The sequence below is a fragment of the Vulpes lagopus genome, chromosome 11 (genome assembly GCF_018345385.1).
Source record: "Vulpes lagopus strain Blue_001 chromosome 11, ASM1834538v1, whole genome shotgun sequence".
Classification (NCBI taxonomy): Eukaryota; Metazoa; Chordata; class Mammalia; order Carnivora; family Canidae; genus Vulpes; species Vulpes lagopus.
Window position 1 is genome coordinate 26,409,966 of NC_054834.1, and position 21,199 is coordinate 26,431,164.

The 21,199-nt window shown below is 54.2% G+C and overlaps 1 non-coding gene across 1 annotated transcript; it reads right to left on the reverse strand.

The window, feature by feature from the left end:
* Positions 1-784: 784 nt before the first annotated feature.
* Positions 785-858, reverse strand: TRNAR-UCU. The gene has a single exon. It is a non-coding gene; the product is annotated as a tRNA-Arg (tRNA).
* Between the last annotated feature and the right edge of the window lie 20,341 nt (positions 859-21,199).

Genomic DNA, 21,199 nt, shown 5'->3' on the forward strand with positions numbered 1-21,199 from the left:
GATGAGGCGGGAATGGGGAGCAGAAGGGAAGGCAGGACTGGAGAGGGGTGAGGAGAGGTCTTGATGGGAACGGGGAGTTATGGGAACAACCCCACACACCGCCCCCCCCCCCCAGCTCGCCCTGCAAACGGGAGAGGCCACCAACTCCTCACAGCTGCCGGAGACCCTTGAGTTTCCCGGGACAGGGTCATCCGCCACTGGTAACACGTGAGCTGCTGCACCGCCGTCTTCTTCACGGAGACAAAGCAAGGCGAGCAGCTCACCTTGTCAGCGAGAATGCGAGTGATGAGCTTCAGCACGAAAGCCCCAGGAACGAGAAAGCTGGTGAATGAATGGTCCTCTGCATGCCCCCATCGGGCTCCTGGTGCACCCCGGTCAAGGGGACCCTCACCTTAGAGCACGGCTGGACGCGTCCCCCCAGGCAGCTGGGTCAGCCTGCACTGCTGCGTTCTCAGAGGGGAAGGAGGGAGCCACAGTGGTCCCGGAGTCCGTGGCCTGGCACCCCGGCCCCTGTGTGCCAGGGCTCCTCCTGGGGAGCCAAGGAGTCAAAGGCTGTGTCAGTCTGGCTGAGCAGAGCCCGGCGGCAGGCATCTGAGCCTTCGCTAGACAATGAAGGAGGAACAGAGAGAGACTGAAGGGGGAGGGAAGGGAAAAGGAGAGGAGGTCCTGGATTCCTGAGGAAAGGGGTTTCCTTTCTCTTCCCCAGAACCTCCAGGGACTCAGAAAGACAATTAGCAACCTGGCGTGATGGCACACAAAATAAAAGAGGCACCTGCCAGGTGACCATCTCTGCCGGGACTCGAACCCGGAACCTCTGGATTAGAAGTCCAGCGCGCTCGTCCATTGCGCCACAGAGACCTCACCACACACACAGCATCAGCACCAGAACTGAAAAAGCACATACCTTCTGCATCACCAGCCATCTCGGCATCCTGCTCGCTCCCGAGCGGTGGGGGGGCAGGGACAGCTGGAAAATCTGGAGTGGAGATCCACCCGCCGGCTCGGTCGCGCTCTCCCCAGTGCTGGGGGTCCGGGTCCCGGGGGACCGCGGGAACGGGGCGCCGGTCATTGCCACCCCAGAGGCCCCGAGGGCGCCAGGAGCGCTGGCTCCCTCCTCTGCATCCTGGGAGGACACTGGCTGGGTATTCTCATGCTAATGACGCCGCACCGCCCGGGCCTCCACCCCTCTCTCTCTCTGTGGTTTCACCCCAGGCCCCCCCAAGCTCTCTCGGGGAGCCGGGCCGCAAAGCTGGGGATTCCGGAAAGCCCTGGATCCTGACACAAAGGAGCTGCTCCCAGAAAGCAGCGTGGTGCTGAGGGGCTGCCGCCGCAGGGCCAGGCCAGGGAGCAGCGCTCAGCTCAGCTCGGGGACCCACGGCGCGGTCTCAGCTCAGGGGGCGGCATCTGTCAAGCCCGGGCGAGCGGTACCCGGGGTCTGTGTGCTGTGGCTTCAGTGTCTTCACTGGAATTGCACGGATGGGGAGGAGACCGGAGAGTGGTGAGTGTGAGAGAGCACAAGCGAGAGCAGGGAGGGGGGGCATCCAGGAAGGAAGGCACAGGCGGGCGGCTCCCCACTGAACCACAGGTGGTGCTCAGCCCTCCGCGGACACTACCTGCCCCCTTCCCCCACCTTCCCCAACCCCAAGGCTGATGCCATCGGTTGTCCCCAGGACAGCCAGTTCCAGGGAGGCTTCCTCGGGCACCCCGGGACCGCCACGCTGGCCAGCCGTCCATCTGTCCATCCATCGGCACTCATGACCACCCCCATACCCCGCCCACACCCAACAAAACAGTCCCTATTTTTAAAAGCCTCCCTGGGAAGATGCAGTCCCTGACCCCTGGGGGTTACAGGTGTCACCCAGCTGGTTCTCCTGAAGGGCTAGTCCTCGTCCTTCTGACCTCACCTTCAGGCCTCTCCCTCTCTCTCTCTCCTGTTTGATCGCCCCTCACACACCAGGGGACAATTGGCCTCTATGCTCCCCATGACAATGCACTGATTTAAAGGCTGATTCAGAGCTTGCCAGCCCGCCCCCCACCAGGAGGTCGCAGTAGAGGCGGAGAGCTGGCACAGACCCTCCCGCCTTCCCTCCCTGGACGTGCTTCTGTCGCCCGCCCCTCTGGACAGGCCTACTGACGCTGATCCCAACACCAATCCCAACACAGATCCCAACACCGATCCCAACGCCAATCCCAACTCCAGAGGCTCCTTTCTAACCTGTGAGACCAGCTGGAGGGCCGGTGAGGAGCAACGTGAGTGCACCCAATGCTCAGACTGGAAAATCTCGAAGGGCCCCTGGAACTCTAAGACCCCGGGGGCCGAACCTCACCCTCCCCTGCCCGCTGAGTTCATGCAGCCCCAAGAAGGTGATCTGGGCAAGAACTGGGCAAGAACGGGACAAGGTGCTTCGGCTAGGCCAGGCCAGGCAAGGAGAAGACCAGCCCCCGGGGGAAAGCAGCCTCCCCGGCCCTCCCCCCCTCAGTGACCCAGACCCGGGAGCTCAGAACAGGGAGGCTGGTGGGTGCGTCTACACTAAATGCGAAGCAAGAGGGCACGGAATGGGCCTTTCTCGATCCGCCTGCTCAAGACGCTCCAAAAGCCTGACCCCCAGCTCCATGGCTGGCCAGATCCCATGTAACCTGGGGCGACTAGTCCCAAGACGCCAATGGGATGGGACAGCAACAGGTGGGCGGGCTCATTGGCAGGTGCACGTGCCTGTAAAGGGAAGCTTGAGCCCACCCACGTGCCTGCAGGAACCACGCGGAAGCAAAGAAGCAAAACAGGTCCTCAGGCCACGTCCCACCAGGCTCGAAGTTCTCTCAGACACACACACACACACACACACACACACACAGTCCTCATAAATATGTCCTAGATCCAAGAAACCTCTGTCTCCTGAGCTTTGCCCAAAACGTCGTTGCCTCTGAGGCGTCCCGTGCTCTCCACGCCCTGGGTGAAGAGTCCCAGCTCCCCCAGCAGCTTCCCGGAGCCTCCGGACGACAACGGGGTGGGGGGATAACGACGGGGTCTCATCCTCAAGGATCCTGCATGCAAATCTCAACATGGGAACTGCCCCGCGAGGTGTATGGGAGAAAAGACAAAGTCCATCCTATTGCCCACGAGGTCAGGGGTCAAGTTCCCAAGTGCTCTGGTAGCAGAAAGCTCCAGGTGCAGGAGGAAACTGTAGCTCACTTGCCCCAAAACCCTGTGAAAATTAACTTCTCAGCCTTACGCCTCCTCGTTATACATTAGGGGCAACGACAAATGCCACAGATAAAGGTTAATTGAGGCTCCGTGGTGCAGACGTTGTCACCCGCTTCCTGCCTCGGCCCCGAGAGTAACAAGCCTGGACTCGGCTGCCTGAGTTGCCTCCTTCCTCTTGAATAACCTTCCTTCATCTTCCCCTCACTCCCACAGCAATCTCCCCTTTCCAGCAAAAACAAAACAAAACAAAAAACAAGTATAAAACCCTTTCTGGGCCTCCCGCCTACTCAGAATGTCTAATGGACAAAAATCCTCTGCACTGCCCAAAGGGCTTTTTTCGAATCAGAGCAGCCTCCGACATTTCTTGTTTCACGTGCTCTTTCATGAATCTGCTAACGCTCCTTGGCGAGGGTGAATGGTGTCTCGAAGCTTGGTTTTTGATTTAGAAATAAGGAGGGGAAGGATCAAAGAGCGTCTTAATAAGGCAGGAAAGGTGAGGCCAGGCCATTCAGAATGGTTGGGACGTTTTCTTCTTTGAAACTAAGTGTGCCATTTGCCTTATGCAGACCCTGAGCTCCCCTTCTTAACATTTTAGTACCAATTTAATTCTCCAAAGACGGGACGCCTGGGTGGCTCAGTGGTTGAGCGTCTGCCTTCGGCCCAGGACATCACCCCGGGGTCCTGGGAACGAGTCCCGCATCAGGCTCCCTGCATGGAGCCTGCTCCTCCCTCTGCCTGTGCCCCTGCCCCTCTCTGTGTGTGTCTCTCATGAATAAATAAATAAAATCTTTTAAAAAAAATTCTCCAAAGAGCTGTGACTTCAAGCATTCCTCATGCCTCTAACTGAACATGCCCCCCACCTTTGACCCCACAAACTGGTGATGCTCATACACTATTTCATTCATAAAGTGTGGCCGGGATACCTATGATAAGTGGCCCCAAAATGTCTCCCACTGGCCCAGGAACGAATAACAGCCACGTCCTACACCTTACTGTGGTCTTACTCCCCACTTCCCTGGGGGCCTAGCCCCACCAGCCCGTGTTCTATCTGCTAAGGGATTCAGATGGAGCAAAACTGTGAACTGGACACTTGGACAACACAGCGTTTACACGTGATGGTCTCATCTTCCAGGGCCTGCAATGTCCCAGACCTCATTCCTCCACGTCCACTGTGGGCACATCCTCTAGACATGGTTTTCATATCCCCTGCTCTATGTCTCAGTCACTACCAGCTTCCTGTCCCTTTTTCTAACCCCCACCCTCCCCCCTCTGCTAAGCGCCTCTCCAGGAGGCTGGGAAGGAGCCCTGTGGGGTCAGGCCAATGGAGCCAGGTCCACTCTGCACAACTAGCAGAGGGTCAGCTCATAATTCCCCATCCCTTAAAGAAGGGGAGCATGGACATCCTCCTACATCAAAGCTCCATCAGTTCTTTTCCAGACTTTTCATCCTTGTGGGGTCTTGCCCTGTTTATTGTACCACCATAGCGGCAAAATATTGAAAATACAGATGCTTGTTGCTTGAAAAGTGGCTGACCTATGGGATATTTGTACCATGGCTCAGGATGCAGCCACTACACAGAGTTAGAGCTATGTTACTGTTGGCTTGGGGTGGGCGTGGGTTTCTGTGAGAAATTGGTGCATGAGAAGCAAGGTTCAGAAAAGTGTATAATACCCAGTTGTTTAGACCAGTTCTCCTTCTATTTGCCCTAGTGCGTAAATAGGTGTGTGCTCATGAGTCTCCTCTTCTCATGCATTTTTCTAACTCGTCATAATGAAGCCTTTATGTTCCTAAGGTGTTTTCTTTCTTTCCATCCTCAGCCGAAGAGCCTGGCTGAAGATTGCTTATTGCTTATCCCCTCCCGGCCCCCTTTCCTATCCTCTAAGATGGAAGAACTGAGGTGATCCAGGTAATGAGAGGGCCTGAGAGTCAAGCCAAAGGAGGACAAGTGAGGGCAAGCTCTACCTGAATCATCACATCCATTCCAGGTCTAGCCCAGGACAATGGGTTACTCACGGGTCCCCCCAAAGGTGGACCTGGGCCCAATCTGTCCTGATGATGGGCTGACCTCCAGGCACTAGTCAAGGTCACATGGGGGAATCCATGCAGAGGTCCTCCCCCAAGGGAGTCTGAAGAACGGTGAAGAATGTGGGGATGGAATCTTCCTGCTGGCCTCTATGCTCCTCCCCTCTCGGCCTCCCCTGGGAAATTGTCTAGAAGGGAATTCTAGAGAGCGCGCTCCAGGAATATAAATTCTCTGTTTGGTCGAGAAGCGCGAGGAAGCCAGAACCCAGCAGCCTCTACTGAGAGGACGGGTGGTAAGCCATCACGTCCCCTCAGATCTGTCTGGGAATTGGGAGGGAGATGTTCTCTCTGCTTCACCCCGACTTCCCAGCAAGTGAGGGGATGGATCCCCGGTGCTACCCCTCCGGCTCAGTCGCCCCTTCTCTTCATTAGAATCCAGGCTCTCCCTCTAGGCCTGCAGCCATGACCCCACGCCGCTGTCCTCGTGTGTGTTGAGTACTAGTTCCCAGCCCCCTCTTCCCACCGTGTCTTCTTGCCACCCCGTCCGTTTCTCCTTCTCCTGCAGGGCAGGTGTATCACCCGAGGTCACGTCCTGACTTAGATCCCTCACCCCCGTGGGCACCTCTCCACGCTCCGGCCCATTTCCCTTCTCCTGGCTTTCCATGAGCAGTTGGCGTTCCCTAATCCTTCCCTGCGGGGTCTATCCTTGACCTGCCCGATTTCTTGGCCACACCCCGCCTGTCTTCTCCGACACCACTGCCCCCCTGGGGTCCGGGGTGCTCAGCCTGCCACTCCTGCCTCTGCCCCCAGCACGCCCGGCTGTAGGGCTCTCAGAGTCTCCCAGGAGACTGAGCCTGAGATGACTGCACCCTGCCACTTGCTCTGAAGTCTTGCCCCTTCAGCCCTTCCTCTAGATCTCGCTCTCAGACCTCCCTATGCCCCCTCAGCCTTTTCACCCACATCTCCCCCGCTTCCCAAATCCTCAGTCCATAGAGCCTGTTCCTCTGACCCTCCTTCCGCCCTGTCCGTGAGGAGCCAGGTCCTGTCCCTCCCTCTGCCCGCTCACCTCCGATGTCCGAGGAGCATCCTGCTCTACCACCCATGTCTGCTTTGCTTCTGTGCCTGGAGCTCCATGCATGCATCCTCTGGCTGATCCCCCAGCCCCGAGTGACCTTGGGGATGAGCTGCAACCAGGCTCCCTTTGCAGCCACCACAGGGACCCTGGTCCATAAAACGGCAGATACCCTAGGCCAGAGGCCAGAGGCTTAGAAGACAGACCCTTAAAGTGTCAATGACTCTGGCAACAGGCCCAGGGGCTGAAGAACACCGATTGTGCCTAACAAGAGTAAAGGGGATGTCTTTGTCCTTTGCCACCTCGGCTCCACTTCCCATTCAGCCTGGAAGGGGCCCACAGGTGAGCATCCTACACAGACTCCACAACAGCAAGAGGAGACAGGTGTTGCTCTGTTACAAGGCATCAGTGGGCACAGGAAGTGTGACCAGGACCCTCTCCATCCCAGGGACCATCGCCGTCCTCACAGGGGGGCCCCGTCCGATGGGTCAGCGTGCTTACACGAGGGCTGGCCGCGGCCTACGTGGGACTGGCCCGCTCAAGGCTGTCCCGGTGCCCGGTCCACCCTCACACCGAAGACGGGGCTCAAGGGGAAGCATCTTATTTCAAGTAAGCCGGTTAATCTCCTCCAGGCGCAGCTTCTCCTCCTTCAAAAGGAAGTGGCTGGATTTCCCCGGGGCCTCCCTCCCGCTGTCCGTCAGAGTCTAAGAAACAGTATTAACGGGAAGCACAATGAGGATAAAAGTATTTTTAATTCTTTATCTCACTTCATCATCAGAACTCTCCTAGATTGTGCAAAGAGAGAGGGTCATTAATCTCCTTTTACAAAAAGGAAAACCTCCATCAAGGCCACTCCATAAGGCTTGTGGCCTGGAGTCACCGGCCGGGATGTGCAGGGCTGAGCAGAGCCTGTGATGCTGCCCTGATCTCTGCACTGCCAAGGGCAGGCGTCCACAGGTGGCAGGTGCGGAGCGCTGGGCGTCTCACGACACTGGTCGAACACCTGCCCCACGCATCCCTGCCCTTGCCATCGAGGGGGGTGCCCCAGGGACAGGAGGGCAGGTGGGTGTGGGAGGGCCACGGGCGCAGGACAGTGCCTGGTGAGGGTGAGCAAGCCCCCCCACACCACCCCCCGCCACCTCCCCCCAGCAGCTCATTCTCCCTCAGTCGCTGGAGGAAACCTACGTCCAGATAAATAAGATCAAGGCCAGTCATCTGGTCGCCCAGAGCTGCAGCGGGTCCCAGGACTCCCCTCCGGGCTCTTTGTAGCCGCCGCGGGGTCACCCCCCGCCCCAGGCTCTCTGTGCCAAGTGTGGGGAAGGGATGCTGTGCTCTGTCGTCGGTCATTCCTCAAAATGAGGGAATCAAAAGGATCGAGTAGTGTTGCCCTGGAATCACTCACCGAGTGCTCAAAATGGGAAGAGATTTTAAAATAATTAAGTAAAAAAAATAATAATAATAAAATAATTAGGTAAAAAAAAAAGTTTAAAAAAATTTAAAAATAAATAAAAAATAAAATAATTAAAAAACAAAAAATAAAAAAATAAATAAAAATAAATAAATAAAATAATTAAGTATGGGATCCCTGGGCAGCTCAGGGCATGACTCTGGGGTCCTGGGATCGAGTTCCGCGTCGGGGCTCCCTGCATGGAGCCTGCTTCTCCCTCCGCCTGTGTCTCTGCCTCTCTCTGTGTGTCTCATGAATAATAAAATCTTAAAAAATAAAATAAAATAAAATAATTAAGTTTCATCTGTGACCTTTTGCATTAGTTGAATTTTAACCATATGCTCTTATTACTTTTATAAATTAAAAACAAAACTAGTTTGAACATTGGATTGATAACGCTAAGTGGGCGAATGTTTGCTCTTTATTTTGCATATTTCTCTAGTCTATAATTTTTGTCAACTCTCTCATCTGTAATTACATAGATTAGTAAACTCATGCCCATAGAAAGTAAATGACTTATCCAATATTACAAAAATAGACAAACGGCTCTGGTTCAATTGGAAAAACACAGAGACTTTCGAGTCAGGATGGACCAAGTTTCGAATCCCAGCTCCTGGACTTTGCTGTGTGACGGTGAGTGCCTAAAGGAACCTCTGTGAGGCTCGGGGTGCCTGTTGACTTCAGGGTCTGCCCAAGTTAAGAACGGCCACCTTGGGCCGCCCAGGCTGGGGGCTCCGCGGTGGAGCATCTGCCTTCGGCCCAGGGAGTGACCCCAGGGTCCCAGGATCGAGTCCCGCGTCGGGATCCCCGCACGGAGCCTGCTTCTCCCTCTGCCTGGATCCCTGCCTCTCTCTCTCTCTCTCTCTCTCTCTCTCTCTCTCTCTCTCTGTCTCTCTATGTCTATCATGAATAAATAAATAAATCTTAAAAAAAAACGAAAAAGTAAATCGATTTCCTCCGTGGGTTATCAGACACTCCACCCTGAAGTGTGTGTGGCCCCTCTTCTCTCCTATTTTCTTCCTCAATTGCCCAAAAGAGCAGCCCGGGCACAGAGCTGAGCCTGCCCCGACGGCACCTGAAGGCCGGCCTGGCCCAGCGAGCTACCTTGCAACAACCACCCCCACGGGAGTCCCCACGGGCATTTCAAGGAGAAAATGGGTAAATGCGAACTCCCGTTTCCCTGCAGCCCTTCTGCTCCTCACGGCCGCCTTCACAGTGGCTCCACTACCTCCTCCGTTATTAACGTATTGATCCCACGAGCCCATAAGCGTGGACTAGGTGCCAAGAGACGTGCCAGACGCTGGGGACACGAAGGAGCTGGAGACACCACATCCAGCCGCCTTCACGCCACTGGCAGGGATGAAAACCAATCACAAAACAAAGTGGCCCGACCTGTGGCGGATACAGACTGTGGACAGACCAGGCCAGGCTCCGCTGGAGCCGCCCAGAAGCTGCAGGAAGGACGGGCAGGTGTCCACGGGAGCAAAGGTAGGGGTGGCTCATGCGTGGACCTGTGCACACCTGTGGGGAAACTACCAGGCAGAGAGGAGACCGCAGGACAAGTACACACCCCAGCCCTGGTGCTGCCCCGTAACTGGGACAACTGGGGGGTCGCCGAGGTCGGGAGCACAGCCGGGGTGCGGGGACAGCCGGGGGCTGGGACAGCACATGGGAGCCGCCCCGGGGCAGAGGGAGCCCGCAGTGTCACCCCACGGGGGAGGCAGGGAGCAGACTAAGGGGGCTCTAGGCCCCGCCAAGGTCTGCACCCCGTCCCACAACTGGCCGCACTCGGTCAATTGAAGGGACAAGGCCAATTCAATAGGAAGCAGTGCCAGGGCGACAGGACCAGCCTCCGGGTGCCCTGTGCCTGCCTCTGCCCGGTGCGCCTCATCCTCGCAGCCCTGCAGCTCTGCAGCCCCGTAGCCCCGCGTCCCCGCAGCCCACGTCCCCACAGCCCCCGTGTCCCTGCAGCCCCATGTCCCCGCAGCCCCGTGTCCCCACAGCCCTGCGTACCCCCAGCTTGGTGTCCCCACAGTCCCCCAGCCCTGCAGCCCCGCATCCCCGTCACCGCAGCCCCACGTCCCTGCAGCTCCATGTCCCCACAGCCCCATGTCCCCGCAGCTCCGTGGCCCTCGGGTCCCATGGACCCCACTCCGGGCAGGGCTGTGCAAAGACTCCAACACCCTCGTTGGCATCTGCAGCTGGCAGCTGGCCCTGCCCCTTCCACCACCTGCCCCACAGCCGCCGAGCAACAGAGATGCTTCTGGAACCAGAGCCCCTGGATGATCCTCAGTGGCCTAGAGAAGACCCGGGAGCCAGCGACCTGCCCCTGCGGCCCGAGGCCTGCGCTCACACCCGCCTGATCCCGGCCTCCCGTGCACCATGAGAGATACTCCCAATTCCCTAAAATTGAAGAACGTGCATGCGCGCAAACCCCAACCCTGCTCCGGTGGGGCCTTGGTTGGTGGAGCTGTCTCCTCTTCCCTCTGCTACTCTCACATCCCCCTGCAAACTGCTGCTCCTCCCGACAGCCTCAGCTCCCTCCCCTCCTCTCCTGCGAGATCTACCCACCCATGGGCCTGCCCCCTGCAGCCTGCCCCCCTGCAACCTGCCCCCCCACAGCCTGTGCCCCCAGCTGCACACCTTGCTGCCCATCCCCCACCCCGTGCCCTGCACCTGCATGTCCGCCTCCTGCTGGACGTGAGCCGTGGGTGCCCCTTGCATCTCGAGGTCTGAGCGGCACCTGGCAGGTGGCAGTTACTGGACACATGTTTGCTGGCGGGGGGTGGGAGGGGGAAGGGGGGAATGGCTAAACGGCTAAACGGCTAAACGGCTGACTAGTCCCCAGGCCTAGGGACTGTTCCAGAACACCACACTTGTTTATTTTATCATGGAACTATGATGTGGGAACCCTAAAATGGAACCCCAGAACCTAGGACTTTGTCCGCTGTTCGCCCGCCAGGCGGCAGGCACCCACACCGTCAGCTTTGTCCCCGACGCTAACCGCTAGCTGGGTCCCAGAAGCCTGACCTCAAACACAGGGTAAACAAAAACTCATCTTCATCCACAAAGACGACCCCCCACGAAGTGTCCCGACTCCACCATTCAGGCCCCACGTGCTCCCCATCAATCTCTCGAGGCCCGGACCTGAGAGGGGCCTCTGCGTTCCACCCCCCCTCACTTGCCAACACCAACCGCAGCACCTGCTCTGTGTTCCCGATGCCCCCGCCCCACCTCAGAAGTACCTGACTTCTACGCATTTCTAGAAATATCTTTGAACAGATAGCCTTAGACTAAGCTTCAGAAATCATTTTTTTAATCACCCAGCACACAGCGTATGATCACTATAAAACAAATTAAGGGGATCCCCGGGTGGCTCAGCGGTTTGGGGCCGCCTTCAGCCCAGGGTGTGATCCTGGAGACCCGGGATTGAGTCCCGCGCCGGGCTCCCTGCATGGAGCCTGCTTCTCCCTCTGCCTGTGTCTCTGCCTCTCTCTCTGTGTCTATCATGAATAAAAATAAATAAATAAATCTTTAAAAAAAATTAAGTATATCGTCTAAATTAAAGTCCCACCTGTATGACTTCCATCTCACTCCCACCCCAGAAATCATAATTTTCCAAGCTGAGTATCCGGCTGAAACACAGGAGCTCTTGCCGAGGGTCCACCATGTGCCGCATCCTATCTGAAGAACTTTGAACAGATTGATTGATTAAAGGCTCGTACTATATGGATCCCTGGGGGATCCAGGTGGACCGTGATCGTCCCTGTTGTCCATGCAGGGAGAATAAAGTTCGGGGAGGTTAAGCGCCTGGTCCCAAGCCCCACAGCCAGCCGAGTCACCATTCGCATGCTTAACTGCGCATTTACGCGGAGATGCAACGTGACCCAGGCACACGCGTCCTTTAGGCTTCTTCTCTATTTGACACCAAAAAGGATGACAGCACGTGTACTGTCTTTGTATTCCCGCCTAACGATACCTCTCGGTTATCTTCCCAAGTTGGGATTTATAAATTCGCCTCATCCTTTTTAACTGTTATGTGTTATTACAAAGTACGGATAGAATATAATTCATTTACCCGATTCGCTATTGATGGATATTTAGGGCGCTTGCCATTTGTCACCACCGGAAACAACGACACGATTCACATCTACGCACATAAATTGCGGCGCTCATGTGTGACTAGACGTATAGCATAGGTTTGTGGAGATGGCACCTCGGGTGTTTCGATTTTTAATGCTGACGCATTCTGCCAAAGGACCTCCAAGACGGCTGCCCCAATTTGCTGTCTCGCCGACGATCAATGAAGGTGCCTATTTCCCCAAACACTTGCCAACACTGGATGTGATCCATCATTTTAATTTTTTTAACAATCTGAACGGTCTTGGATACTTTCTTAAAAATCTTTATTTATTTAGAGAGAGGGAGGGAGCGAGCGTACAAGCAGGAGGGGCAGGGGGACAGGGAGAGAGAACCTCACGCAGGCTCTGCACTCAGGGCGGAGCCCAGCACCTGGGGCTCGACCCCATGACCCTGAGATCATGACCGAGCCGAAACCAAGAGTCCCACGGCTTAACCAGCCACGTCACCCAGGCGCCCTTCAGTCTCCAATACTTTTAACAATCTCAGGTCTCTGTGTTGCTTTAATTTATTTTTTTTAAGATTTTATTTATTTATCCATGAGAGACACAGAGAGAGAGGCAGAGACACAGGCAGAGGGAGAAGCAGGCTCCATTCAGGGAGCCCGATGCGGGACTCGATTCCAGGACCCCGGGGTCACACCCTGGGCCGAAGGCAGATGCCCAACCGCTGAGGCCCCCAGAGGCCCCATCCGTGTTGCTTTACCTTGTATTTCTCCAAATCCAAATGCAGCTGACCATGTTTTTAGGTGTTTAATAGATAACTGTTTCTCCTCCTGAAAATCCGTACTCGTATCCCCTGTCTACTTTCCTTTCGGATTGTTTGGCTTTTTATGTATATTTATTAGATTTTTTGCATGTCATCCGTCTAACACTTTGCTATATGTGTCGCAAATAAAATGTCCCCAGACCGTAACTTACTTTCAAATTTTTGTCTGTGGTATCTACGTTTATATCATTAAAAAAAAAAAAAAAATCAAGCAGTAAAACTGGTCAGTCCTTTCTTTCATGGATTCTGGGTTTTGTGTCCGGCTTAGGAAGGCCTTTGACACTCTGAGATTAAAGATACTTTTTCTATGGTGTTTAACTATTTCTTTTGGTTCGTTTTCTGTATAAAATTCAGTGCTTCAGTTCAGCTGAAAGTTAGTTTTGTATATAGTATAAGGTCGGGGGGTCCTCAACCTACCGCACCCCGACGGCATAGATTACCGCCTATTCTAATATCATTCTCAAACAGGCCAACCCTTAGTCATGGATTAGAAGCGTAGTGTCCGGTGTAGTATATGGTTCTCATGCACTCAGTTTCCACATTGCTCGTGTGACCACGATCCCGTTCCCGTTCCACTGAACTGTTCGTGTGTTCCTGGACATATGTAATACTTCAGTGTGTTCATGGCTATGATTTTACAGTAACTTAGGGTAGCTGGAGCACCTTCTCCCCAACCTCCCCAACCCAACGTGTTAAAATATATACATAAAAATATATTAAAATGTTTAAATATTTAAATATATTTATATATAAAAATATATATATTATTTATTTATTTTATTATTTTAATATATTTATTATACATATAATTATATATTTATATATTTATTATTATATATTTATTTAATATATAAATATAAATATAAAAATTATATTTATTTAAAATTATATTTATTTATTTAAAATTATATTTAAAATTATATTTACTTATTATATATTATGTAATATAATATATAATAATATATAACATATAATAATATATTTATAAATTTAAATATTTAAATATTTCACGTTTATAAGTTTATATATATTAATTTATTTAATATATAAATATAAAAATTATATATAATAACAAAAATTATATAAAATATATAATAAAAATTATATATAATATATACTAAAAATTATATATAATATATAATAATAAATAAATATAATGTTTATATTTATATATTAAATATATAATATATATAATATATATAAGTATATAATAAATATATGTATGTATATGGCTATTCTTGACTTTCTCTCCTACAGGAATGTCAGCATCAACCCATAAAATAAAATAAAATAAAATAAAATAAAATAAAAATAAAATATTGGGGGTTACTTGGGTGGTTCAACTCTTGATTTCAGCTCAGGTCATGGTTTCGCAGTGGGTTCCGCTCAGCATGGAGTCTGCTTCTGCTCCTCCCCCTGCCTGTACTTTCTCTTGCTCTCTCTCTGTGTCTCTCTCATTCTTCTCATTCTTTGTCTCTCAAATAAATAAATAAGTAAAACCTTCAAAACCAAATTTATTTTACTTATTTCAAAAAATAAAATAAAATACTGGAATTTCGCATGGGATTGCACTGAATTTACAGATGTAGAGGGAGAAGGAATTAACCCCTTTGTCACTGGGAATCTGAGGGTTAATCCTTAAAACACCAATTCAATCACACAACAAATCCTGCTACGAATATTTTCTTGCCAGGGGATTCCTGGGTGGCTCAGCGGTTTGGCGCCTGCCTTTGGCCCAGGGTGTGATCCTGGAGTCCCGGGATCGAGTCCCGCATCCGGCTCCCTGCATGGAGCCTGCTTCTCTCTCTGCCTGTATCTCTGCCTCTCTCTTTCTCTCTTTATGCTTATTGTAAATAAATAAATAAATAGATAGATAGATAAAATCTTAAAAAAAAAAATTTCTTGCCGACAGCGGGATAAAGATAAGACTGTGCCGGGGCACCTGGTGGCTCAGTGGGTTAAGCATCCCACTCCTGGCTTTGGTTCAAGTCGTGATCTCAGGGTGGTGAGATCGAGCCCTGGGTCAGGTTCTGTGCCGGACACGGAGCCTGCTTGGGATCCTGTCTCCTTTTCCCTCCGTCCCTCCACCCCTCCTCACTGTCTCTCAAAAAAAAAAACAAAAACAAAAACACAAGCCTCTTTAGTGTCTGGTAGTTGAGTCCTACACTCTCAAATTTGGTTTAAAGCCGCGCCACCAGATGAGTTTCCCTTTATTCTCATCCTCAAAGCCTTTCAAACACAGCCCCGCACTCCCCGGATCCCCTGTAACCCTTCGTGCCTCTTGCCAGACAGCCTGCAAGTGGGAGACGTGCTAGCAGAGACTACAGAGACTCAGGGGGCAAAAGGAGAGGATTTCTATGACTAAATAACCTAAGGCGGGAGCCTTGGGTGGCTCAGTGTGTTAGGGGTCTGCCTTGGGCTCAGGTCATGACCTCAGGGTCCACGTCGGGCCCCCTGCTCGGCGGAGAGCCCTCTTCTCCCTGTCCCTCTGCCCCTCCGCCTGCCCTCTGTCTCTCGCTCTCACACAAATAAATGAAATCTTAAAAAAAAAAAGAAAAAGGAAAAAACCTATGGCAACATAGTGTTGTCTCCGCACTCATGGGTCAGAGAACTTTGTGCAGAACAAAGCTACAGATCCTGGGGTTTGAAGCCCCGAGCCACCTTCCTGGCACCCAAACTCCCAACCTGTCTCCGTCTCCAACAGTGTCTCTCACGAATCAGGGCAGTTGGGAGAACTGACAAGCCGTTGCCGGAGGAGAGGAGCTGCCATTAAACTGAACCGTGGTGTGTGTGTGTGTGTGTGTGTGTGTGTGTGTGTGTGTGACACAGAGGCCTCGGGGCCCATGGCCGGGGAGTGGGGAGAGGCTGCACTACAGCCGAGCGGCCACAGCGAGGGAGCAGAGGACCGGGAACAGCGCGGGTCGGGCGGCCACGGGAGGGTAGCAGAGAGCAGGGTCCGGACGACGGACTGGGGCGGACTGGGGCGGCCTGGGGCGGACTGGGAAGGCAGCTGGAGATCCAGAGCTCGGGACAGGGCAAGGGCCTAGGGGGCCCCAGGCGGAAAGTACCGGCCCTCACACCCCTGCTCCGACGGGGGGCACCTGGATGGGAACCGGCCCTCACACCCCTGCTCCAAGGGGGGGCACCTGGATGGCCTGGGCCCTCACACCCCTGCTCCGAGGCGGGGGTGGAGGGGCACCTGGACGGCACCGGCCCTCACACCCTGGGGTCCTCAGCCAGGGGCTATACGTGAATGTGAACGTCCTTGCTCTCCACCACAAGCCAAGGCGGCCACTAGACATCTCACGTCTAACAGGTGAAAAGACTGACCTCAGATAAAGGAAGGGGCGCCCTGGCCCTCGGCCAGTGCAGGGGAGCCCAAGCTCACAGGGCGCTCTCCCCCGCCCCGCACGGCCCGCCCGGCCGACGAGCCAGCACTGGCTCCTAGAGCTTGTGTGACACGCACTCGTCAGGCCGGACATGCAGTCATTCCTGCCCATCGAGCCTCCCCCCACCCCCGCCCCGGGCCAGGCTCACAGGACTGCAAAGCCCCCCAAGGGCGTCGGCCTCCGTTCCTGGCGCAGCGGCAGGCGTGGCGGGGAGCACCGGTCCCCGAGGACCCCTGGGTCGGAGTCTGCTGGCAAACCTCACCAGGTGGGCCCGGCCAGGAGCACTGCAGGCAAGGGTAGCGAGCTCTGGATCTTAGGGCTTACAAAGGCTCTAGGAGCAGACGGGGCCGCGGGGGCCATGCATCAGAACTCGAGGGGAGAGCTTCAGGACCAGAGAGGCTTGCTTGGGGCCCGAGACCCTACGGTCACAGAACATGGCCACACCGTTCGCGCCGTGAGTGACAGTGTTTCATGCATTTATACAGACACTTAGTAAGCACCTACTACGCGCCGGACCCTGTTGTGGCTGATGTCCTTAGGCCTCCCGCAGCGTGCCTTCAGTCTGGGTCGGCGGGGCCTCCTTCCTGGTAGAGCTTCCATCTACGGGCAGAAGAGGCACAGACGACGGGCACTCAAGCCAGAGACGTGTCACCGACATTGTAGCCTGGAGTGACAGGCGCTTGCAGGGCAGCGGGAGGGCCGCTCCTGGGAGGCGATGGCGATGGGGAAGCTGGGACGGGCAACAAGAGCAGACGGGAAGGCTCGGGCTCCAAGGCTTGGGCCTGTGGCCTTCAGGTCACGGGGGACAGAGGCGGAGCCAAGGGCCAGACTGCGCAGGGCTTGCTGAAAAACGCAGTTACGTGTCGCTTTTTTTTTTTTTTTTTAATGTGTCGCTTTTAAAGCCCAACACAGGGCAGCCTGGGTGGCCCAGTGGTTGAGCATCTGCCTTTGGCCCAGGAGGTGACCCCGGGGTCCCGAGTCGAGTTTTGCATCGGGCTCCCTGCGTGGAGTCTGCTTCTCCCTCTGCCTGTGTCTCTGCCTCTCTCTCTGTGTCTCTCATGAATAAATAAATAAAATATTAAAAAAAAAAAAAAAAGCCGAGCACAACGGTATTGTAATGAGCTACGCACACCGTGGACTCTCTCCCGAGCCAGCGGGGTCTCCATGGGGAGACGCGGGCCGCACCGTGTTGTTTCTCAGGACGGCCAGGGTCTGGGCCTCACCGGGCGGCACTTGCCGAGACGCAGACGCAGAATGCACGGAGTATCCGTATTGTCTGTTACGGGGGGCGGTGGCAGTGTTGGGGGGCGGCGGGGGGGACTGGCTTCCTGGGAAGGACCCAGCATTCGGGAGACGCAGCTGAGCCAAGATCCCAGCTGTGCCCGCCTCATGGGCGACCCGAAGGAAGTGACCGCATTTCCAGAGACTCGCTCTTCTCACCTGTAAAACGGGAGTGACGCCACCTGCGAGTCGTAGGTGAAGAGCAAATGACCCGGCGCGTGCGCAGGGGGCCCTCCGCGGACGTCGAAGGAATAATAGAGGCAGGCACGGGTGCGTGGAGGAAAAGCTAAATATACATGTTCCTTCTCTGCAAGGCCTGCTCTTTTGAGTCTGCCTCGCTCCCCCCGCCGCCTGCAGAGAGCCCGGGAGGGCGGAGAGCGGAGGTGGGGCCCCCACGCTCGGCCTCCCATTTAGCCTCCCTTCTCTCTTTTCTATTCAACCAGCCTAGCTCTTCTGAATCACGGCCGCCCCCTGCTCCTCCCCACCCTCCACCCTCCCCTGAAACATAGAATAACTCCACTTTCCTTCTCCCGGGGTCCGCCCTGGAGATGACCCCCAGCGGGTTGCCAAGGAGATGGTCCGAGCAACAGGTGCCACCGAGGAACTGCCTGTGGACCAACCATCCCGGGGTGTCCAGGACTTTTCCAACCGTAGCGCTGGAGGTCCTGGGAGGCACCCCAGTCCTCGGCAAGCCAGGGCGGCTGGTCAGCGTGCCTACCCGCTTCGTCTACGCAGCTTGGAACTGCTGTCTGCACAGCGCGATCCACGCGGGGTGCCGGCGGCGGGGCCCTAACGCGGTGCGAGCGCTCCGGGGGCTGTCTCTACCCGGCCCACGGCATCAGATGAGCCCTACTCCAGGTTGTGGTCCCACATCGGCGGTCCCCGGAAGGGCCAGCCTCCCGAAGCACATGATGGTATCCATCTGTCCATCCATCCATCCATCCGTCCATCCGTCCAGCTGTGTGCTGCCCGAGTCATCGCTCTAACATGCAAACCCGGCACCGACATTTCCCTGCCTGAACCCCGCCAGCAGCTCCTGGGCTGCAGACTCAGGGGTGGTCCCTGGCATGGATTCCTTTCACAACCTAGCGACAAGCGGCCCGGCTGCTTCTTGCTTTCCCGCTGTCTGGCACGCACCCTCTCCCGCTTTGGTTTGGGCCTTCGTCCTTCTCGTCCCTGGCCGACTGCTGGTCATTCCTCAACGTTTCGTGCGGATGTGATGATCTCCGCCCCTCCCGTGACCCTACGGGGCCGTATCTGGAATCGCACCATGGTTATGTACCTCACGGCGCCGCGATTATAGGTTTACACGACGATCTTCCCGACTGTACTGGGAGCTCCTTAAAGGTTAGTTTCAGACTTGCTCATCTCAAGAGCCCGGCACCAGACACTGACATTTTGTTGTAGCATTTTTTAACATTCACTCCTATCGTATGATTCTAAAAAAGCAAACCATTACTGTCAGACCGGTCTTAATTACCAAGTATTTTGCATCCCTGAGTATTATCCTATCCCTGACTTTCACGTATGTCCTCATGGAGAGAATAAGACTCAAACCTGGGGTGGAAATTGGAGATGGGGTTAAGAACATCCACTGGTCATTTTATCTTGTGGCTGAAAAAAAAAATTAAACCTGGGTGTTTACAGATCTTTTTTTTTTTTTTTTAATATAGTATAGATTGGGGCAGCCCGGGGGGCTCAGTGGTTTAGCGCCGCCTTCAGCCCAGGGCGTGATCCTGGAGACCCAGGATCCAGTCCCACGTCGGGCTCCCTGCGTGGAGCCTGCTTCTCCCTCTGCCTGTGTCTCTGCCTCTCTCTCTGTGTCTCTCATGAATAAATAAATAAAATCTTTAAAATATATATATATATATATATATAGTATAGATTGCAACAAAACACCTGATTTCAAGTATCATCGTGCATTGCACATAAAAAACCCTGCAGCTACAGGTAAAGGAAGAGGGTTCCATTCCTGACCATGTGATCTTTCGTGTCCTTATATCCAAGCATGTACGCCCACCAGCTGTGACTACACCATGACGGCGCTCTTGCTTCATCCTGTCTATACGGACAAATGGACCCGAATGCCCTTGGTCAGACATCTTCTAGAACGCATCTTTGGGAACTGCCTTAAGAATCATCCTATTAGTCAACTTGTAAGTCATTCACTACTAGTTCACAGCCAAATCCCGCTTCTGTATTACCCAACATGAGCCACCATGTACCCAACACAAGCCACCACATACCCAACACAAGCCACCATGTACCCAACACAAGCCACCACGTACCCAACACGAGCCACCACATACCCAACATGAGCCACCACGTACCCAACATGAGCCACCACATACCTAACACGAGCCACCACGTACCCAACACGAGTCACCACGTACTCAACACGAGCCACCACGTACCTAACACGAGCCACCACGTACCCAACACGAGCCACCACGTACCCAACACGAGCCACCACGTACCCAACACGAGCCACCACGTACTCAGCAAGAGCCACCACATACCCAACACGAGCCACCACGTACCCAACATGAGCCACCACGTACCTAACACGAGCCACAACATACCCAACACAAGTTACCACGTACTCAACATGAGCCACCACGTACCCAACACGCCTCAGATCCTACGGACGCTCGGCTATTTTCAAATATCAAATATTTTTTTGAATATCAAATATTCAAAAATCAAATCAATATCAAAATCAAAAGCCATCCTCAAAGGATGAAGATTTTCTACCCCCGCCCGAAGATCCATGCAGAGGGATGTTGGCAAGCTCTCAACCCCATTCCAAGGAGAACAAACATGCATGTTGGACAAGTGGCCGAAAAGATGTGGACCTGTGTATTAGAATAATTCAACTTATTTTGGACATTTCAGATCTACTTGAATCCGTACATACCTGCAGCGAGCAGGCCCAGGAAATGCGGCTGGCTGCGTACACGTCCGTACTTCTGGAGGAACGCGGTTCATCAAGCCTGTGAGCTTGTAAATACACTATTTCAGCCAAATCCAGTAGAATTAACTGGGAATCTACTATGTTTCAGCTCCCACGCTAGGCTCTGGGAATCAGAAGCTTTGTGAACTATCACTCCTCCCCTCAAAGAGCCTGCAGCGAAGGGGGCCACGCAGATGAGGCCCTGCAGCTCCGCGAGAGAGGCTGCCCAGGCCAGGGGTGCGGGCATTCCTCGGGGCCGCAGCGCCCGGCGAGGGGTGAACACCCCTGCCGAGAAAACTTCTCAGAGGCAGCGGCACCTAATCAGGTTGGGGAGATAAACACAAGCACCGGTTTCATTGGAATTAATGAGATGGGCGATCCAGGCATAGGAAATGGCACATGTGAAGACACGGGGGCATGACGCAACACCGCGCGTTTGGGAAATGACGAGCCACCCCATACTGCTGGACGCGAGGGGGAGGACACGGGACTCGTGCTGGGGAGGCTGCGGGCACCCAAGGAACCAGAAATGTGCCTTTTTCTTTGCAGATGATTATGTGTGCCCACTGTCTTTCCAAAAAACATCGACCGGCCTGTCGCTGAAGCAATAGCGGCACACGCTGGTATTGCGGGATTTTATGTTTGCCTGAATTTACCGCAAAAAAACGGTCCCCAGTCTCAGCGCATGTCCGTTCCACCCCCCGATGACTCGGAGCTGGTGTGCGACCCCCTCGGTGCTCCCCCGGTCCCGCTGCCTCCCCCCTGCCCGGCCTCCTCCCGGATCCGTCTTCGTCCTCCTCCAATCCCTCAGGTCGGCCCTCCTGCAGGACAGAGGCCCCGATGACCTCCTCCCTAACAGGCCTTCTGGCAAATTCCTGGAGCTCACCACGTGGGCTCCGGGGTAGGACGAACCTGGATCTGAACC